The sequence below is a fragment of the Oncorhynchus mykiss genome, chromosome 4 (assembly GCF_057628025.1).
Source record: "Oncorhynchus mykiss isolate SJ-2025 chromosome 4, ASM5762802v1, whole genome shotgun sequence".
NCBI classification, from domain to species: domain Eukaryota; kingdom Metazoa; phylum Chordata; class Actinopteri; order Salmoniformes; family Salmonidae; genus Oncorhynchus; species Oncorhynchus mykiss.
Genome location: NC_143025.1, coordinates 2,657,501 through 2,677,500, shown reverse-complemented (window position 1 = coordinate 2,677,500; position 20,000 = coordinate 2,657,501).

Genomic DNA, 20,000 nt, shown 5'->3' with positions numbered 1-20,000 from the left:
GTGACCAGTGAAATATACCTACTGGAGCGCGTGCTACGGGTGGTGTTGCTATGGTGACCAGTGAAATATAGCTGCTGGAGCGCGTGCTACGGGTGGTGTTGCTATGGTGACCAGTGAAATATAGCTGCTGGAGCGCGTGCTACGGGTGGTGTTGCTATGGTGACCAGTGAGATATACCTGCTGGAGCGCGTGCTACGGGTGGTGTTGCTATGGTGACCAGTGAGATATACCTGCTGGAGCGCGTGCTACGGGTGGTGTTGCTATGGTGACCAGTGAAATATAGCTGCTGGAGCGCGTGCTACGGGTGGTGTTGCTATGGTGACCAGTGAGATATACCTGCTGGAGCGCGTGCTACGGGTGGTGTTGCTATGGTGACCAGTGAAATATAGCTGCTGGAGCGCGTGCTACGGGTGGTGCTGCTATGGTGACCAGTGAGATATACCTGCTGGAGCGCGTGCTACGGGTGGTGCTGCTATGGTGACCAGTGAGATATACCTGCTGGAGCGCGTGCTACGGGTGGTGTTGCTATGGTGACCAGTGAAATATAGCTGCTGGAGCGCGTGCTACGGGTGGTGTTGCTATGGTGACCAGTGAGATATACCTGCTGGAGCGCGTGCTACGGGTGGTGTTGCTATGGTGACCAGTGAAATATAGCTGCTGGAGCGCGTGCTACGGGTGGTGTTGCTATGGTGACCAGTGAAATATACCTGCTGGAGCGCGTGCTACGGGTGGTGCTGCTATGGTGACCAGTGAAATATACCTACTGGAGCGCGTGCTACAGGTGGTGTTGCTATGGTGACCAGTGAGATATACCTGCTGGAGCGCGTGCTACGGGTGGTGTTGCTATGGTGACCAGTGAAATATACCTGCTGGAGCGCGTGCTACGGGTGGTGTTGCTATGGTGACCAGTGAAATATACCTGTTGGAGCGCGTGCTACGGGTGGTGTTGCTATGGTGACCAGTGAAATATACCTACTGGAGCGCGTGCTACGGGTGGTGTTGCTATGGTGACCAGTGAAATATACCTGCTGGAGCGCGTGCTACGGGTGGTGTTGCTATGGTGACCAGTGAAATATACCTACTGGAGCGCGTGCTACGGGTGGTGTTGCTATGGTGACCAGTGAGATGTACCTGCTGGAGTGTGTGCTACGGGTGGGTGTTGCTATGGTGACCAGTGAAATATACCTGCTGGAGCGCGTGCTACTGGTGGTGTTGCTATGGTGACCAGTGAGATATACCTGCAGGAGCGCGTGCTACGGGTGGGTGTTGCTATGGTGACCAGTGCGATATACCTGCTGGAGTGCGTGCTACGGGTGGGTGTTGCTATGGTGACCAGTGAGATATACCTGCTGGAGCGCGTGCTACGGGTGGGTGTTGCTATGGTGACCAGTGAGATATACCTGCAGGAGCGCGTGCTACGGGTGGGTGTTGCTATGGTGACCAGTGAGATATACCTGCTGGAGCGCGTGCTACGGGTGGTGTTGCTATGGTGACCAGTGAGATATACCTGCAGGAGCGCGTGCTACAGGTGGGTGTTGCTATGGTCATGTCCAGTGTAGCTGATGGTGAGAAGGCTCAATCCACCAATGTTGTCCAGTGTAGAAGGCATTATCCCAGCCTGTATTACTGAGTCAGACACACATTGACTCCTCTCCTCTTTTCTCTTTTCTCTTTTCTTTTCTTCTCTTCTCCTCTCTCACACCAGGGAAAACAAGACAAAACAAATAGAAAGTGAAAGGTGGATTGGCAATGGCTAGAAAACCGGTGACGTCGACCGCCGAACACTGCCTGAACCAACTTTGGTGGAAGTCATGACAGTACCCCCCCCCCCCCCCCCCCCTTGACGCGCGGTTCCAGCAGCGCGCCGACAACGGCCTCGGGTACGACCCGGAGGGCGAGGTGCAGGGCGATCCAGACGGAGACGGTGGAACTCCCGCAGCATTGAAGGGTCCAACACGTCCTCCACCGGAACCCAGCATCTCTCCTCCGGACCGTACCCCTCCCACTCCACGAGGTACTGAAGGCCCCTCGCCCGACGCCTCAAATCCAGTATAGAGTGAACGGCGTACGCCGGGGCCCCCTCGTTGTCCTGAAGGGGTGGGGAACCTCCCGCACCTCAGATTCCTGGAGCGGACCAGCCACCACCAGCCTGACACATGGAACGAGGGGTTAATACAGTAATTGGTGGGAAGCTGTAACCTGGTTCAGTCTCCTCAGGACTTTCAATGGCCTCAAAACCGCGGACCCAGCTTCCGGCAGGGCAGGTGGAGGGGCAGGTTTCGGGTCGAGAGCCAGACCCAATCTCCCGGTGCGAACACCGGGGCCTCACTGCGGTGACAGTCTGCACTGGCTTTCTGATGCAGCACGGCTCGCTGAAGGTGAACATCGGCGGCGTCCCATGTCTCCTCCGTGCGCCGGAACCAGTCGTCCACCGCAGGAGCCTCGGTCTGACTCTGATGCCACGGTGCCAGAACCGGCTGAAACCCCAGTACGCACTGGAAGGGAGAGAGGTTAGTGGAGGAGTGGCGAAGCGAGTCCTGGGCCATCTCTGCCCAGGGCACAAACGACGCCCACTCCCCCGGCCGGTCCTGGAAATAAGACCTCAGAAACCTACCCACATCCTGGTTAAATCTCTCCACCTGCCCGTTACTCACAGGGGTGAAAACCTGAGGTGAGGCTGATCAAGACCCCCAGATGCTCCAAGAATGCCCTCCAGACCCTCGACGTGAACTGGGACCTCGGTCAAACACTATATCCTCGGGCACCCCGTAGTGCCGGAATACGTGAGTGAACAAGGCCTCCGCAGTCTGTAGGGCCGTAAGGAGACCTGGCAGAGGAAGGAGATGTCAGGACTTGCAGAAACGGTCCACAACGGCCAGGATCGTGGTGTTACCCTATGAGGAGGGATATTCTTTGAGAAAATCTATCGACAGGTGAGACCATGGCCGTTGTGGACCGGGTAAGGGGTGTAATTTACCTCTGGCAGGTGTCTAGGAGCCTTACACTGGGCGCACACCGAGCAGGAGGAAACATAAACCCTCACGTCCTTGGCCAAGGTGGGCCACCAGTACTTCCCACTCAAAACATCGCACTGTCCGACCGATACCTGGATGACCAGAGGAGAGTGACGCCCAATAGATGACGGACAGCAGACGGCACTTACAGACGCCCAGCGGGACACTGGAGGGGAGCGGGCTCTGCACGTAACGCCTGCTCAATGTCCGTGTCCAGCTCCCACACTACCGGCGCCACCAGGCAGGAGGCCGGGAATATGGGAGTGGGATCCATGGGCCGCTCCTCTGTGTTGTACAGCCGGGACATCTGCATCTGCCTTGAAATTCTGGGAACCTAATCTGTACGAAAGGGTGAAAACAAAACGGGTTAAAAACATGGCCCACCTTGCCTGGCGAGGATTCAGTCTCCTCGCTGCCTAGATGTACTCCAGCTTGGGGTGGTCAGACCAGATGAGAAAAGGGTGTTTCGCCTCTTTCAAAACCTTGATGACAGCAGCCAACAGCTCCAGCCAACAGCTCCCCCCACGTCATAGTTTCGCTCCACCGGGCTGAGCTTCCTCAAGAAGAAGGCACACTGGCGGAACTTTGGTGGTGTACCCGAGCGCTGAGAGAGCACGACTCCTATCCCAGCCTCGGATGCGTCCACCTCCACTGTGAACGCCAAAGAGGTAACCGGATAGGCCAGCACGGGAGCTAGGTGAGGTAAACAGAGTCCTCAGGTAACCAAAAGCCCTGTCCGCCTCAGCCGACTACTGCAAACGTACCGGTCCCCCCTTCAACAGTGAGGTAATGGGAGCCGCTACCTCACCAAAACCAAAACCCCAGATAAATCTCCGGTAGTAGTTGGCAAACCCTAGAAACCGCTGCACTTCCTTAACCGTGGTGGGAGTCGGCCAATTACACGCGGCTGAAATGCGGTCACTCTCCATCTCCACCCATGAGGTGGAAATGCGGTACCCTAGGAAGGAGACGGACTGTTGGAAGAACCAACATTTCTCAGCCTTGACGTACAGGTCATGCTCCAAATGTCGACCAAGCACCCTGCACACCAGGGACACATGCTCTTCGCGTGCAGCGAAGTATATCAGAATGTCATCAATATACACCACTACACCCTGCCCGTGCTGGTCGGAACCTTTTCCGGTCTCGCTGAGCGCAGCACCTTCCAGCCCCATCGGCATCGGAGCGGTGGAGCTGGGGAATGGAACCGACGGACCCCAATCTGGACGTCCGCGGGTAGCCAGCTGGTTATCCAACCAAATAGATAGGTCCACCAGCTGGTCAAAGGTGAGGGTGGTGCAGGCCAACTCCCGCTGGACGTCCTCGCGCAAACTGCAGCGATAGTGGTCAATCAGGGCCCTGTCGCTCCATCCTGCGCCGGCGACCAGGGTCCAAAAGTCCATGGCAAACTCCTGGACGCTCCTCGTCCCCTGCCTCAGATGGTAGATACGTTTACCCGCCACTATACCCTCGGGTGGGTGGTCGAAGCGGGAGCGGCGGGTGAAATCCTCGAAATGGTCCAGCGCTGCGTCTCCTTCTCCCCACACCGCGTTGGCCCACACCAGGGCTTTCCCCGAGATGCACAAGACGAGGGCGGACACCCTCTCACGGCCTGAAGGAGCCGGGTGGACAACAGGAAACCCTGGCAGCGTGCTGAGACGAATACCTCTGGGACCGGGTGCAGGGGGAGAAGGAGGGGCCCGTAGTGGAGGCCCCTGTTGTGCTGATGGAGGCGCTGGAGGAAACTCCCTGTCTCTCCAAGTGGACGACAAGGTCCATGGCGGCGCCGAGATGGTGGAGCATCGCTACGTGCTCCTGGACACGCTCCTCGACCCCAATACCAGGGGCTCCTGCTGACTCCATATTCGGGTGTGGAATTTTGTAAGAGTAACAGGGAAGTCTTCTCTTCTCTATTCTATTGGTGCGTTACTGGCTGTAGGGAAGTCAGGCGCAGGAGAGCAGAACTGGGTAGTTTAATGAGGCAAAACCGAAAGCACCCAGAACAACAAATTATGGGTTGAAATAACCCTCGCAAACCAGTCTATAACGTACATACACAAAAAACAATTCCACACACAGACATGGGGTTTATAAGACAAAATTAATAGAAAATACAAATGAAGGTGGATCGGCGATGGCTAGAAAACGGTGACGTCGACCGCTGCCCAGAACAAGGACATTTATTCTCCTCTCCTCTCCTCTCCTCTCCTCTCCTCTCCTCTCCTCTCCTCTCCTCTCCTCTCCTCTCCTCTTCTCTTCTCTTCTCTTCTCTTCTCTTCTCCTCTCGCCTCCTCTCCTCTCCTCTCTTCTCTTCTCTTCTCCTCTCCTCTCCTCTCTTCTCTTCTCTTCTCTTCTCTTCTCTTCTCAACCTCATTCATAGTGTTAGTCGGACATCAGTGGAGAGAGAATATCTAAGAAACCAAGGAAGGAAACCCTGACTGGCTGATAGAGACTGGAGATAGAAGAGTCACTGTGTGTGTGTGTGTGTGTGTGTGTGTGTGTGTGTGTGTGTGTGTGTGTGTGTGTGTGTGTGTGTGTGTGTGTGTGTGTGTGTGTGTGTGTGTGTGTGTGTGTGTGTGTGTGTGTGAAAAAGGCTTGAGAGGCTGCCCTACTTGCTGGCCCTGATTACGACAGCAGGGTTGCATTCCACTTGGCGCCATTAACCTCGGAAATCCAGGCATCCGACCGGGATTGAGGGAAGGAGGGTGGAAAAGACAGAGAGAGAGAGAGAGGGGGAGGAAGAGAGAGAGAGAGAGAGAGAGAGAGAGTGAGAGAGAGGGAGAGAGAGGGAGAGAGAGAGAGAGAGACAGCTATGACGCTGGTACATAACAGAAGAGGTCTGTAGGAGCTGTGGTCAACAGGGCAGGCTATACATGCTTCAACAGATCTCTGTAGCTGTGGTCAGCATGGCAGACGTGTTTATGTATTTTAGATGGTTGTGGTTGATTTCAGAAAGAAGAGGAAGGAGAGGAATGTCTCCCTCCCTCCCTCCCTGTCTCCCTCCCTGTCTCCCTCCCTGTCTCCCTCCCTCCCTACCTGTCTCCCTCCCTGTCTCCCTCCTCCCTGTCTCCCTGTCTCCCTCCCTGTCTCCCTCCCTGTCTCCCTCCCTGTCTAACTCCCTCCCTGTCTCCCTCCCTCCCTGTCTCCCTCCCTGTCTCCCTCCCTGTCTCCCTCCCTGTCTCCCTGTCTCCCTCCCTGTCTCCCTCCCTGTCTCCCTCCCTCCCTACCTGTCTCCCTCCCTGTCTCCCTCCCTGTCTCCCTCCCTCCCTACCTGTCTCCCTCCCTGTCTCCCTCCTCCCTGTCTCCCTGTCTCCCTCCCTGTCTCCCTCCCTGTCTCCCTCCCTGTCTAACTCCCTCCCTGTCTCCCTCCCTCCCTGTCTCCCTCTCTCCCATGTATTTTAGATGGTTGTGGTTGATTTCAGAAAGAAGAGGAAGGAGAGGAATGTCTCCCTCCCTCCCTCCCTGTCTCCCTCCCTGTCTCCCTCCCTGTCTCCCTGTCTCCCTCCCTCCCTCCCTGTCTCCCCCCATGTCTCCCTCCCTCCCTGTCTCCCTCCCTCCCTCCCTGTCTCCCTCCCTCTCTCCCCTCCCTGTCTCCCTCCCTGTCTCCCTCCCTGTCTCCCTCCATGTCTCCCTCCCTCCCTGTCTCCCTCCCTGTCTCCCTCCCTGTCTCCCTCCCTCCCTGTCTCCCTCCCTCCCTCCCTGTCTCCCTGTCTCCCTCCCTGTCTCCCTCCCTGTCTCCCTCCCTGTCTCCCTCCATGTCTCCCTCCCTCCCTGTCTCCCTCCCTGTCTCCCTCCCTCCCTCCCTGTCTCCCTGTCTCCCTCCCTGTCTCCCTCCATGTCTCCCTCCCTCCCTGTCTCCCTCCCTGTCTCCCTCCCTCCCTGTCTCCCTCCCTCCCTCCCTGTCTCCCTGTCTCCCTCCCTGTCTCCCTGTCTCCCTCTCTGTCTCCCTCCCTGTCTCCCTGTCTACCTCCCTGTTTCCCTCCCTCCCTCCCTGTCTCCCTCCCTCCCTGTCTCATCCCTGTCTCCCTCCCTCCCTGTCTCCCTCCCTGTCTCCCTCCCTGTCTCCCTCCCTCCCTCCCTCCCTGTCTCCCTGTCTACCTCCCTGTTTCCCTCCCTCCCTCCCTGTCTCCCTCCCTCCCTCCCTGTCTCCCTCCCTCCCTCCCTCCCTCTCAAATCTGGAGATGTGTTGGTATTTTGATCCTTGTCCCTTTAGCTTTAGAAGCAGCTACAAAGTTTGTGTTCATCCTTAAATATATTCTCCAGACGTACTCAGAGTTGGATACTTTTTTTCAGAGAAAAAATTTTATTGGAAAAAATGTGCCAAAAATGTGTATGACATATAGTGCCTTCAAAAATAATTCATACCCCTTTGACTTATTCCACATTTTGTTGTGTTACAGCCTGAATTCAAAATTGATTCAATATATATTTTTCTCTCACCCATCTACACACAATACCCAAATATGACATCACAATACCCCATTATGACATCACAATACCCCAATTATGACATCACAATATCCCATGTAAACATGCTTTTAGAATTTTTAGCAAACTTCAAAAGAATCTTTGGCTGAGATGGAAGAACCTACCAGAAGGACAACAGTCTCTACAGCACTTCACCCATCTGGGCTTCATGGGAGAATGACCAAATGGAAGCCCCTCCCTAGAAAAAGCTAGCCTGGAATTTGAAAAAAGGGACGTGAAAGACTCATGAAATCATAAAGGCAAAATATTCAGTGATCTGATGAGACAAATTGAACACTTTGGCCTGAATGCAAAGTGTTTTATATCTGTAGGAAAGCAGGCACAGCTCATAACCTGTCTAACATCATCCCTACAGTGAAGCATGGTGGTGAAGCATGGTGGTGAAGCATGGTGGTGAAGCATGGTGGTGAAGCATGCTATGGGGATGCTTTTCAGCGGACTGGGAGACTGGTAAGGACAGAGGGAACAATGAAGGGAGCCAAATACAGGCCAATCCTTGATGAGAACCTGCTTCAGAGAGCAAATAGGGGCGGAGATTTCCATTCCGACAGGACAGTGACCCCCAAGCAGCCAAAGCAACGTGTGTGTTGTGTGTGTTTGTGTGTGTTGTGTGTGTTTTTGTATCTGCATCTGCCACACCGTAACATGTTTGCAACAGGACGCACTACGGGTGGCAATTGACTCCTTTCAGACTATGACCCTATGACCCCTGGCTGTCACGGCCTGACCTTAGAGAGCCTTTTTTATTCTCTATTTGGTTAGTTCAGGGTGTGACTTGGGTGGGCAAATCTATGTTTCTATTTCTTTGTTGGCCTGGTGTGGTTCCCAATCAGAGGCAGCTGTTTATCGTTGTCTCTGATTGGGGATCCTACTTAGGCAGCCCTTTTTCCCACCTTAGTTTGTGGGATCTTGATTTTGTGTAGCTGCCTGTGAGCAGCCCAGAACGTCACGTTTCGGTTTCTTCAGTATTGTTTTTGGTGAGTTTGATATTTATTAAATGTGGAATTCTACACACGCTGCGCCTTGGTCCAAACGAATTTGACACTGGCCTTGATGGTATTAAAATAAATCTAAACATTTTATGAATATTGAAAGATCCACCCCTCATAGCCTGGTTCCTCTCTAGGTTTATAACCTCCACCCGGGACAGCCAGAAGAGGACTGGCCACCCCTCAGAGCCTGGTTCCTCTCTAGGTTTATAACCTCCACCCGGGACAGCCATAAGAGGACTGGCCACCCCTCAGAGCCTGGTTCCACTCTAGGTTTATAACCTCCAACCGGGACAGCCAGAAGAGGACTGGCCACCCCTCATAGCCTGGTTCCTCTCTAGGTTTATAACCTCCACCCGGGACAGCCATAAGAGGACTGGCCACCCCTCATAGCCTGGTTCCTCTCTAGGTCTATACTCTCCACCCCTCATAGCCTGGTTCCTCTCTAGGTTTATAACCTCCACCCGGGACAGCCATAAGAGGACTGGCCACCCCTCAGATCCTGGTTCCTCTCTAGGTTTATAACCTCCACCCGGGACAGCCATAAGAGGACTGGCCACCCCTCAGAGCCTGGTTCCACTCTAGGTTTATAACCTCCACCCGGGACAGCCATAAGAGGACTGGCCACCCCTCAGAGCCTGGTTCCTCTCTAGGTTTATAACCTCCACCCGGGACAGCCATAAGAGGACTGGCCACCCCTCATAGCCTGGTTCCTCTCTAGGTCTATACTCTCCACCCCTCATAGCCTGGTTCCTCTCTAGGTTTATAACCTCCACCCGGGACAGCCATAAGAGGACTGGCCACCCCTCAGATCCTGGTTCCTCTCTAGGTTTATAACCTCCACCCAGGACAGCCATAAGAGGACTGGCCACCCCTCATAGCCTGGTTCCTCTCTAGGTTTATAACCTCCACCCGGGACAGCCATAAGAGGACTGGCCACCCCTCAGAGCCTGGTTCCACTCTAGGTTTATAACCTCCACCCGGGACAGCCATAAGAGGACTGGCCACCCCTCATAGCCTGGTTCCTCTCTAGGTTTATAACCTCCACCCGGGACAGCCATAAGAGGACTGGCCACCCCTCAGAGCCTGGTTCCTCTCTAGGTTTATAACCTCCACCCGGGACAGCCATAAGAGGACTGGCCACCCCTCAGAGCCTGGTTCCACTCTAGGTTTATAACCTCCACCCGGGACAGCCATAAGAGGACTGGCCACCCCTCATAGCCTGGTTCCTCTCTAGGTTTATAACCTCCACCCGGGACAGCCATAAGTGGACTGGCCACCCCTCATAGCCTGGTTCCTCTCTAGGTTTATAACCTCCACCCGGGACAGCCATACGAGGACTGGCCACCCCTCATAGCCTGGTTCCTCTCTAGGTTTATAACCTCCACCCGACACAGCCAGAAGAGGACTGGCCACCCCTCATAGCCTGGTTCCTCTCTAGGTTTGTAACCTCCACCCGACACAGCCAGAAGAGGACTGGCCACCCCTCATAGCCTGGTTCCTCTCTACGTTTATAACGTCCACCCGAAACAGCCAGAAGAGGACTGGCCACCCCTCATAGCCTGGTTCCTCTCTAGGTCTATACTCTCCACCCCTAATAGCCTGGTTCCCCTCCACCCGAAACAGCCAGAAGAGGACTGGCCACCCCTCATAGCCTGGTTCCTCTCTAGGTCTATACTCTCCACCCCTCATAGCCTGGTTCCTCTCCATCCGAAACAGCCAGAAGAGGACTGGCCACCCATCAGAGCCTGGTTCCTCTCTCTGTTTCTTCCTAGCTTCATTACTTTTTAAGGAGTTTTCCCTAGCCACCGTGCTTCTACATCTGCATTGCTTGTTGTTTGTGGTTTTAGGATTCTGTATAAGCACTTTGTGATATCTACTGATGTAAAAAGGGATTTATAAATATATTTGATTGATAGACTATTGCAGCAGACGACCACACAGGCATCCACTCCTATCAGCTAAAAATAGGAAGAAGTGGCTCCAGTGATCACCAACACTGGACAATTGAGGAATGGAAAAACATAATCTGGTCTGATGAATCCCAGTTCCTGCTGCGTCATACTGATGGCAGAGTCGGGATTTGGCGTAAGCAGAGTCCGTAGCCCCATCCTGCCTGGTGTCAACGGTACAGGCTGGCGGCGGTGGTGTGGGGAACGCTTTCCTGGCGCATGTTACATCCCATTGATACCAAATAAACAACAATCGAAAGCCACACCTTGTAGAATCAGTGCCCCGAAGAATTCAGGCTATTCTGGAGGCAAAGCGGGGTCTGACCTAAGAACCTAGACACTGAGTGTAACACTTCCTCCATGTGTGTGCTCCCATCCTGTTAGGAGGTAACAGATTACTTTTATGTCAATGGTTTTAAGATGGATTTGTATTGTGTTCCATGGTGTTATTCGCCTCCTAGTGGAGCTTTCTGGTACTTGGACTGTACGCAAACAGGAAGTAGAGAATTTGTTCTGCGCGCATAGTAGCAGCTACAAACAACGCTAGCTATTGATGATTATCTTGTTATTGATAGAGTTAGCTTATACATATCAATCAATGTTGGTTGGTTGTATTTACACACAAATTGCGATGCCTTTCATGTGTGTCGTTAGCTGTATTACGTTGTTCGTGCGTCATGCAAACGAATTGTAAAATATACAATACTGTAGTTTTGTTGCTGTTCCTAGTGTAATATGCCTTGTTATTCTACAAAGATGGTTGTACATTATTAGAGTAATGAAAGGAGCCAATTACTATATGAGTAACAATTAGCTATATAGTTTGGCATCATGCCAGATGCATGGTACTTTAGCGCGTGCTTTGTATTTATGCAACTTCAAATGTATCATGTACACAGCTAGCTACAGGATGTCGATGTGAATTGAATACTAAATGTATGATGTACAGCTAGCTACAGTATGTCGGTGTGAATTGAATACTAAATGTATAATGTACAGCTAGCTACAGGATGTCGATGTGAATTGAATACTAAATGTATAATGTACAGCTAGCTACAGGATGTCGGTGTGTATTGAATACTAAATGTATAATGTACAGCTAGCTACAGGATGTCGATGTGAATTGAATACTAAATGTATAATGTACAGCTAGCTACAGGATGTCGATGTGAATTGAATACTAAATGTATAATGTACAGCTAGCTACAGGATGTCGATGTGAATTGAATACTAAATGTATAATGTACAGCTAGCTACAGGATGTCGATGTGAATTGAATACTAAATGTATAATGTACAGCTAGCTACAGGATGTCGATGTGAATTGAATACTAAATGTATAATGTACAGCTAGCTACAGGATGTCGGTGTGAATTGAATACTAAATGTATAATGTACAGCTAGCTACAGGATGTCGATGTGAATTGAATACTAAATGTATAATGTACAGCTAGCTACAGGATGTCGATGTGAATTGAATACTAAAATGTATAATGTACAGCTAGCTACAGGATGTCGATGTGAATTGAATACTAAATGTATAATGTACAGCTAGCTACAGGATGTCGGTGTGAATTGAATACTAAAATGTATAATGTACAGCTAGCTACAGGATGTCGGTGTGAATTGAATACTAAAGTATATTCTTTTCTGTATTTTGCAGTTTCACAACATAAACGTTTTCAATATATTCATTCAAGAAAAGTCACGCCTTGGGAGTTTTATTGAAGACGTAGTTGTTAGCTATCTGTCTAGTTCTGCATGGGAACGCAACTCAAGGGCAGAGTAATTTGCATTTGCATCTTTTCGGTAAATGCAATAACCATGTATGAATACTACTACTGCATCATCAAAGGAATTATCTAAGTATGTTTCAGAGGTATGTTAGTGTGTATGTTTCAGAGGTATGTTAGTATGTATGTTTCAGAGGTATGTTTGTATGTATGTTTCAGAGGTGTGTTACTGTGTATGTTTCAGAGGTATGTTAGTATGTATGTTTCAGAGGTATGTTAGTGTGTATGTTTCAGAGGTATGTTAGTATGTATGTTTCAGAGGTATGTTAGTATGTATGTTTCAGAGGTATGTTAGTGTGTATGTTTCAGAGGTATGTTAGTGTGTATGTTTCAGAGGTATGTTTCAGAGGTATGTTAGTATGTATGTTTCAGAGGTATGTTAGTATGTATGTTTCAGAGGTATGTTAGTATGTATGTTTCAGAGGTATGTTAGTGTGTATGTTTCAGAGGTATGTTAGTGTGTATGTTTCAGAGGTGTGTTAGTGTGTATGTTTCAGAGGTATGTTTCAGAGGTATGTTAGTGTGTATGTTTCAGAGGTATGTTAGTGTGTATGTTTCAGATGTATGTTAGTGTGTATGTTTCAGAGGTATGTTAGTGTGTATGTTTCAGAGGTATGTTTCAGAGGTATGTTAGTGTGTATGTTTCAGAGGTGTGTTAGTGTGTATGTTTCAGAGATATGTTTCAGAGGTATGTTAGTGTGTATGTTTCAGAGGTATGTTTCAGAGGTATGTTAGTGTGTATGTTTCAGAGGTATGTTAGTGTGTATGTTTCAGAGGTATGTTAGTGTGTATGTTTCAGAGGTATGTTAGTGTGTATGTTTCAGAGGTATGTTAGTGTGTATGTTTCAGAGGTATGTTAGTGTGTATGTTTCAGAGGTATGTTAGTGTGTATGTTTCAGAGGTATGTTAGTATGTATGTTTCAGAGGTATGCTAGTATGTATGTTTCAGAGGTATGTTAGTGTGTATGTTTCAGAAGTATGTTAGTATGTATGTTTCAGAGGTATGTTAGTATGTATGTTTCAGAGGTATGTTAGTATGTATGTTTCAGAGGTATGTTAGTGTGTATGTTTCAGAGGTGTGTTAGTGTGTATGTTTCAGAGGTATGTTTCAGAGGTATGTTAGTATGTATGTTTCAGAGGTATGTTAGTATGTATGTTTCAGAGGTATGTTTGTATGTATGTTTCAGAGGTGTGTTAGTGTGTATGTTTCAGAGGTGTGTTAGTATGTATGTTTCAGAGGTATGTTAGTATGTCTGTTTCAGAGGTGTGTTAGTGTGTATGTTTCAGAGGTATGTTAGTTTGTATGTTTCAGAGGTATGTTAGTATGTATGTTTCAGAGGTATGTTAGTATGTATGTTTCAGAGGTATGTTAGTGTGTATGTTTCAGAGGTATGTTAGTATGTATGTTTCAGAGGTATGTTAGTATGTATGTTTCAGAGGTATGTTAGTGTGTATGTTTCAGAGGTATGTTAGTGTGTATGTTTCAGAGGTATGTTTCAGAGGTATGTTAGTATGTATGTTTCAGAGGTATGTTAGTGTGTATGTTTCAGAGGTATGTTAGTATGTATGTTTCAGAGGTATGTTAGTGTGTATGTTTCAGAGGTATGTTAGTATGTATGTTTTAGAGGTATGTTTCAGAGGTATGTCAGTTTGTATGTTTCAGAGGTATGTTAGTGTGTATGTTTCAGAGGTATGTTAGTGTGTATGTTTCAGAGGTATTTTTCAGAGGTATGTTAGTGTGTATGTTTCAGGGGTATGTTAGTGTGTATGTTTCAGAGGTGTGTTAGTATGTATGTTTCAGAGGTATGTTAGTGTGTATGTTTCAGAGGTATGTTTCAGAGGTATGTTAGTGTGTATGTTTCAGAGGTATGTTAGTATGTTTGTTTCAGAGGTATGTTAGTATGTATGTTTCAGAGGTATGTTAGTGTGTATGTTTCAGAGGTGTGTTAGTATGTATGTTTCAGAGGTATGTTAGTGTGTATGTTTCAGAGGTATGTTAGTATGTATGTTTCAGAGGTATGTTAGTATGTATGTTTCAGAGGAAATGTTAGTGTGTATGTTTCAGAGGTATGTTAGTATGTATGTTTCAGAGGTATGTTAGTGTGTATGTTTCAGAGGTATGTTAGTATGTATGTTTTAGAGGTATGTTTCAGAGGTATGTCAGTTTGTATGTTTCAGAGGTATGTTAGTGTGTATGTTTCAGAGGTATGTTAGTGTGTATGTTTCAGAGGTATTTTTCAGAGGTATGTTAGTGTGTATGTTTCAGGGGTATGTTAGTGTGTATGTTTCAGAGGTGTGTTAGTATGTATGTTTCAGAGGTATGTTAGTGTGTATGTTTCAGAGGTATGTTTCAGAGGTATGTTAGTGTGTATGTTTCAGAGGTATGTTAGTATGTATGTTTCAGAGGTATGTTAGTATGTATGTTTCAGAGGTATGTTAGTGTGTATGTTTCAGAGGTGTGTTAGTATGTATGTTTCAGAGGTATGTTAGTGTGTATGTTTCAGAGGTATGTTAGTATGTATGTTTCAGAGGTATGTTAGTATGTATGTTTCAGAGGTATGTTAGTGTGTATGTTTCAGAGGTATGTTAGTATGTATGTTTCAGAGGTATGTTAGTATGTATGTTTCAGAGGTATGTTAGTGTGTATGTTTCAGAGGTATGTTAGTATGTATGTTTCAGAGGTATGTTTCAGAGGTATGTTAGTATGTATGTTTCAGAGGTATGTTAGTATGTATGTTTCAGAGGTATGTTTCAGAGGTATGTTAGTATGTATGTTTCAGAGGTATGTTAGTATGTATGTTTCAGAGGTATGTTAGTATGTATGTTTCAGAGGTATGTTAGTATGTATGTTTCAGAGGAAATGTTAGTATGTATGTTTCAGAGGTATGTTTCAGAGGTATGTTAGTATGTATGTTTCAGAGGTATGTTAGTATGTATGTTTCAGAGGTATGTTAGTATGTATGTTTCAGAGGTATGTTAGTATGTATGTTTCAGAGGAAATGTTAGTATGTATGTTTCAGAGGTATGTTTCAGAGGTATGTTAGTATGTATGTTTCAGAGGTATGTTAGTATGTATGTTTCAGAGGTATGTTTCAGAGGTATGTTAGTATGTATGTTTCAGAGGTATGTTAGTATGTATGTTTCAGAGGTATGTTAGTATGTATGTTTCAGAGGTATGTTAGTATGTATGTTTCAGAGGTATGTTAGTGTGTATGTTTCAGAGGTATTTTTCAGAGGTATGTTAGTGTGTATGTTTCAGGGGTATGTTAGTGTGTATGTTTCAGAGGTGTGTTAGTATGTATGTTTCAGAGGTATGTTAGTGTGTATGTTTCAGAGGTATGTTTCAGAGGTATGTTAGTGTGTATGTTTCAGAGGTATGTTAGTATGTATGTTTCAGAGGTATGTTAGTATGTATGTTTCAGAGGAAATGTTAGTGTGTATGTTTCAGAGGTATGTTAGTATGTATGTTTCAGAGGTATGTTAGTGTGTATGTTTCAGAGGTATGTTAGTATGTATGTTTTAGAGGTATGTTTCAGAGGTATGTCAGTTTGTATGTTTCAGAGGTATGTTAGTGTGTATGTTTCAGAGGTATGTTAGTGTGTATGTTTCAGAGGTATTTTTCAGAGGTATGTTAGTGTGTATGTTTCAGGGGTATGTTAGTGTGTATGTTTCAGAGGTGTGTTAGTATGTATGTTTCAGAGGTATGTTAGTGTGTATGTTTCAGAGGTATGTTTCAGAGGTATGTTAGTGTGTATGTTTCAGAGGTATGTTAGTATGTATGTTTCAGAGGTATGTTAGTATGTATGTTTCAGAGGTATGTTAGTGTGTATGTTTCAGAGGTGTGTTAGTATGTATGTTTCAGAGGTATGTTAGTGTGTATGTTTCAGAGGTATGTTAGTATGTATGTTTCAGAGGTATGTTAGTATGTATGTTTCAGAGGTATGTTAGTGTGTATGTTTCAGAGGTATGTTAGTATGTATGTTTCAGAGGTATGTTAGTATGTATGTTTCAGAGGTATGTTAGTGTGTATGTTTCAGAGGTATGTTAGTATGTATGTTTCAGAGGTATGTTTCAGAGGTATGTTAGTATGTATGTTTCAGAGGTATGTTAGTATGTATGTTTCAGAGGTATGTTTCAGAGGTATGTTAGTATGTATGTTTCAGAGGTATGTTAGTATGTATGTTTCAGAGGTATGTTAGTATGTATGTTTCAGAGGTATGTTAGTATGTATGTTTCAGAGGAAATGTTAGTATGTATGTTTCAGAGGTATGTTTCAGAGGTATGTTAGTATGTATGTTTCAGAGGTATGTTAGTATGTATGTTTCAGAGGTATGTTAGTATGTATGTTTCAGAGGTATGTTAGTATGTATGTTTCAGAGGTATGTTAGTATGTATGTTTCAGAGGTATGTTAGTATGTATGTTTCAGAGGTATGTTAGTGTGTATGTTTCAGAGGTATGTTAGTATGTATGTTTCAGAGGTATGTTAGTGTGTATGTTTCAGAGGTATGTTAGTATGTATGTTTCAGAGGTATGTTAGTGTGTATGTTTCAGAGGTATGTTTCAGAGGTATGTTAGTATGTATGTTTCAGAGGTATGTTAGTATGTATGTTTCAGAGGTATGTTAGTATGTATGTTTCAGAGGAAATGTTAGTGTGTATGTTTCAGAGGTATGTTAGTATGTATGTTTCAGAGGTATGTTAGTGTGTATGTTTCAGAGGTATGTTAGTATGTATGTTTTAGAGGTATGTTTCAGAGGTATGTCAGTTTGTATGTTTCAGAGGTATGTTAGTGTGTATGTTTCAGAGGTATGTTAGTGTGTATGTTTCAGAGGTATTTTTCAGAGGTATGTTAGTGTGTATGTTTCAGGGGTATGTTAGTGTGTATGTTTCAGAGGTGTGTTAGTATGTATGTTTCAGAGGTATGTTAGTGTGTATGTTTCAGAGGTATGTTTCAGAGGTATGTTAGTGTGTATGTTTCAGAGGTATGTTAGTATGTATGTTTCAGAGGTATGTTAGTATGTATGTTTCAGAGGTATGTTAGTGTGTATGTTTCAGAGGTGTGTTAGTATGTATGTTTCAGAGGTATGTTAGTGTGTATGTTTCAGAGGTATGTTAGTATGTATGTTTCAGAGGTATGTTAGTATGTATGTTTCAGAGGTATGTTAGTGTGTATGTTTCAGAGGTATGTTAGTATGTATGTTTCAGAGGTATGTTAGTATGTATGTTTCAGAGGTATGTTAGTGTGTATGTTTCAGAGGTATGTTAGTATGTATGTTTCAGAGGTATGTTTCAGAGGTATGTTAGTATGTATGTTTCAGAGGTATGTTAGTATGTATGTTTCAGAGGTATGTTTCAGAGGTATGTTAGTATGTATGTTTCAGAGGTATGTTAGTATGTATGTTTCAGAGGTATGTTAGTATGTATGTTTCAGAGGTATGTTAGTATGTATGTTTCAGAGGAAATGTTAGTATGTATGTTTCAGAGGTATGTTTCAGAGGTATGTTAGTATGTATGTTTCAGAGGTATGTTAGTATGTATGTTTCAGAGGTATGTTAGTATGTATGTTTCAGAGGTATGTTAGTATGTATGTTTCAGAGGTATGTTAGTATGTATGTTTCAGAGGTATGTTAGTATGTATGTTTCAGAGGTATGTTAGTGTGTATGTTTCAGAGGTATGTTAGTATGTATGTTTCAGAGGTATGTTAGTGTGTATGTTTCAGAGGTATGTTAGTATGTATGTTTCAGAGGTATGTTAGTGTGTATGTTTCAGAGGTATGTTTCAGAGGTATGTTAGTATGTATGTTTCAGAGGTATGTTAGTATGTATGTTTCAGAGGTATGTTAGTATGTATGTTTCAGAGGTATGTTAGTATGTATGTTTCAGAGGCCTTCGGAAAGTATTCAGACCCCTTTTACTTTTTCAACATGTTGTCACGTTTCAGCCTAAAATGGATTAAAAAAAAATATATATATATATATATTAGTTCTCATTACAACAGCAAGATACAGCAAAGCAGTGTGACACAAACAGCAACACAGAGTTACACCTGGAATAAACAAACGTATAGTCAATAATACAGTAGAAAACTCTATATACAGTGTGTGAGAGGTGTCTGGTGGTAGTTTCATACTGTGAGAGGTGTCTGGTCCTGGTAGTTCCATACTGTGAGAGGTGTCTGGTCCTGGTAGTTCCATACTGTGAGAGGTGTCTGGTCCTGGTAGTTTCATACTGTGAGAGGTGTCTGGTCCTGGTAGTTTCATGCTGTGAGAGGTGTCTGGTCCTGGTAGTGTCACACTGTGAGAGGTGTCTGGTCCTGGTAGTTTCATGCTGTGAGAGGTGTCTGGTCCTGGTAGTTCCATACTGTGAGAGGTGTCTGGTCCTGGTAGTTATGGGTAGTTCCATACTGTGAGAGGTGTCTGGTCCTGGTAGTATCATACTGTGAGAGGTGTCTGGTCCTGGTAGTTCCATACTGTGAGAGGTGTCTGGTCCTGGTAGTTCCATACTGTGAGAGGTGTCTGGTCCTGGTAGTTCCATACTGTGAGAGGTGTCTGGTCCTGGTAGTATCATACTGTGAGAGGTGTCTGGTCCTGGTAGTTCCATACTGTGAGAGGTGTCTGGTCCTGGTAGTTCCATACTGTGAGAGGTGTCTGGTCCTGGTAGTTCCATACTGTGAGAGGTGTCTGGTCCTGGTAGTTATGGGTAGTTCCATACTGTGAGAGGTGTCTGGTCCTGGTAGTTTCATACTGTGAGAGGTGTCTGGTCCTGGTAGTTTCATGCTGTGAGAGGTGTCTGGTCCTGGTAGTTTCATACTGTGAGAGGTGTCTGGTCCTGGTAGTTCCATACTGTGAGAGGTGTCTGGTCCTGGTAGTTATGGGTAGTTCCATACTGTGAGAGGTGTCTGGTCCTGGTAGTTTCATACTGTGAGAGGTGTCTGGTCCTGGTAGTTCCATACTGTGAGAGGTGTCTGGTCCTGGTAGTATCATACTGTGAGAGGTGTCTGGTCCTGGTAGTGTCACACTGTGAGAGGTGTCTGGTCCTGGTAGTGTCACACTGTGAGAGGTGTCTGGTCCTGGTAGTTCCATACTGTGAGAGGTGTCTGGTCCTGGTAGTTATGGGTAGTTCCATACTGTGAGAGGTGTCTGGTCCTGGTAGTTTTATACTGTGAGAGGTGTCTGGTCCTGGTAGTTTCATACTGTGAGAGGTGTCTGGTCCTGGTAGTTTCATACTGTGAGAGGTGTCTGGTCCTGGTAGTTTCATACTGTGAGAGGTGTCTGGTCCTGGTAGTGTCATACTGTGAGAGGTGTCTGGTCCTGGTAGTGTCATACTGTGAGAGGTGGCTGGTGGTAGTTCCATACTGTGAGAGGTGTCTGGTCCTGGTAGTGTCATACTGTGAGAAGTGTCTGGTGGTAGTTCCATACTGTGAGAGGTGTCTGGTCCTGGTAGTTCCATACTGTGAGAGGTGTCTGGTCCTGGTAGTTTCATACTGTGAGAGGTGTCTGGTCCTGGTAGTGTCATACTGTCAGAGACGCAAACTCGGTCTCAACCTTTAAGTCTCTACTGAAGACTCATCTCTACAGTGGGTCATATGATTGAGTGTAGTCTGGCCCAGGATTGTGAAGGTGAACGGAAAGGCTCTGGAGCAACGAACCGCCCTTGCTGTCTCTGCCTGGCCAGTTCCCCTCTTTCCACTGGGATTCTCTGACTCTAACCCTATTACAGGGGCTGAGTCACTGGCTTACTGGTGCTCTCTCATACCATCCCTGGA